Raw genomic sequence first — 2,335 nt, forward strand, 5'->3', positions numbered from 1 at the left:
AGGCTGTCCAGGTATGGGGAAGGAAATCCAAATGCAGGCAACAGACTCAGGGACAACCTCACTCTCCAATTCTTAGGGGACCCACATGAAGACTAAGCTGTGCACATTTGCTACAAACTTGAAATATGAAATAGACAATGACTTTTACTCTCCTGGAATTTTAGTTTAGCTTTTGTTGTTGTTGATGATGATGATGAGAGTTATATTTGATTGAATGGTAGTGTAGAAAAGAATAAAAAAGTATAGTGGGATTAAAGTTGAACAAATAATTAAGGCTTTGTCCACTAAATCCGATAATATGTTATGGCCTGGCTCCGTAAGTCTATAGTCAAACAATGGCTATGTCTCACTTATAGTTTATTTTTCGATTAATTGGGTAACTAACCCTAAACTTAAACTTAATCTCTAACCCTTAATCAGTAATCCCTAACCCGAAGGTGGGCAGTCAGGCACATAATCTAAACCTGCTGATACTGCGGCAGCAGGTCATTGGTCTCGAGGTACAATGAAAGTTAGGGGTCTCGAGGAAGAGCATGGCGTGGGTGCGTCCGAGACAAGTCAGCTGACTCTTGAAAGCCAATCAGAATTGCCAGCGGCCACTTTAAATCAGACAAGGGACCGTTAAGGTCAGACGCCACCAAAGACTATGGCGCGACCACCACCGCGAACTCCTCTCCAGAAATGAGCGGCTAACACTGCTGAGGGAGTGGAAAAATTAAAAAAAAAATCTTCAAATTGGCCCACTTAGGTGACTCACAATAATCTACTAAACTTGTTTGGGACTAAATGACCAGGGTAGAGGGATTAATCTGTTATTTGGACTAATTGCTCAATAGTTCCATCTTGTGCGATGCATAAATTTCTTCTGAGGTGGAGGGAGCTTCAAGTATGTGACTAACCATTTCCTACTTTCTCTTTAAAGTTCTCCATACATCCTTTCACCCCCTCTTCCAAGATTTATATTCCTGAACCATTCGTGGTGGCAATTCCTGGGCTGTGAGAGGATTTCGAGGTCTGCGTCAACTGGGATAACGAAAAGTGGTGAGACCTCAACTCCGAAGAATCATATTATGCATTTATATCTTCGTTTCAAATGCCATTAATTATTATGTTCTAGTCTTTTAAAAACAGCAAGGACTAAAATGTACAGATACTTTTACCATTTCTATTTTATTCAATATTGTAAAAAATAACTATTTTTCACACCAGAAGAGCAAATACATGTCCACCTTCCTGCTGTAAATAAGGGTGATTTCACTTCCTGTGATGGGTTCTTTAGAGCAGGTGGTTGTTTTCAGTGTCACTGTGTAAGTGCTCCTTGACTTGAAATTTAATGATCTTTCTCTTTCTGAAATTTCAGATGTATGCTTCCATACCTAACATCTTAATCCTGATTTTTGTTGCAATAATTTTAGACTTGTAAGAACGTGTTCACAAAGATGTTCTTAGTGTGTAGAAATTTTTTAAAAAGTATAAGATTACCAAAACTAGAAGTATAGGATTACTGGAAATAGAAGTACAAGATTACCAAACTAGGAGATTAACATTGCATATATGCTGATAAGTTAATTACAAATTTCATTTTCAATTGGTGACTAATTTCTCTGATGCTTTCTTTGTATTGCAGGACATTGTTCCTGATATTTCATAGAATTTGATCAGCTGTTTTCCATAGTCTCATCCAGAGAGATAGGTCTTCGATCTTCACTGGATTCCCAACTCAGACACATTTGAAGATTCTTGGTTAGTCACTTATTTTCAAAATTCTGACATTTTTATTTTGTCTCATTAAAGTTTTTACATAATGTACACAAAGCTGGTTTTCATATGACATTCACACACACGTTTCTGATGAACGTGAACTAGACAGTATTTTATGTTGCTGTCCATACTGCTCTCTTTGGTGAAAGTGTTAAAGCTCATCTTAGTGCTTGTGTTCAAGTGTTGCTACTGTTTTAATTGTATGACCTTATCCTTTCCCCATAGAGAGATTATGTAACCTCTTTTTTTGTTTATAGCCCATTTACTTCCTCATTTTGCATTACTGCTTAGGCAAAACCTTCAAGCAGAATAAAGGGGTTCAGAGAGCAGGTCCCACTCTCTTATTTATGAGACTTTAGATGAAATGGTTTCCTTTTATTCATGTTTTTAATCTTTTTTATTTTATTTTTTAAACTTTTATTGCATTATGAGAAAAGTTACATGATTTCAATTTATCTGAATTTGTTAACATTTAAAAACATATTTTAATTAAATAGAATTGAATCACATTCTTGTTCCCCTTTTGTACCACTGCTCCTCCTATAGACCCCCCTTCAATACCTATGATATCTTT

General features: G+C 36.4%; 1 protein-coding gene across 3 annotated transcripts in view; it reads left to right on the top strand.

Annotated features, from left to right (window-relative positions):
- Positions 1-637: 637 nt before the first annotated feature.
- The window catches only part of LOC116094548 (melanoma antigen preferentially expressed in tumors-like), a 16,860-nt gene continuing 15,162 nt past the window's right edge, over positions 638-2,335 (top strand). For all 3 annotated transcript variants that reach the window (XM_031376224.1, XM_031376226.1, XM_031376225.1), the window contains exons 1-3: positions 638-748; positions 923-1,041; positions 1,628-1,743. The gene's annotated coding sequence lies outside the window, so the exon portion shown is untranslated. The remainder of the gene's footprint in view (positions 749-922; positions 1,042-1,627; positions 1,744-2,335) is intronic.

Source organism: Mastomys coucha, chromosome X (assembly GCF_008632895.1).
Source record: "Mastomys coucha isolate ucsf_1 chromosome X, UCSF_Mcou_1, whole genome shotgun sequence".
NCBI classification, from domain to species: domain Eukaryota; kingdom Metazoa; phylum Chordata; class Mammalia; order Rodentia; family Muridae; genus Mastomys; species Mastomys coucha.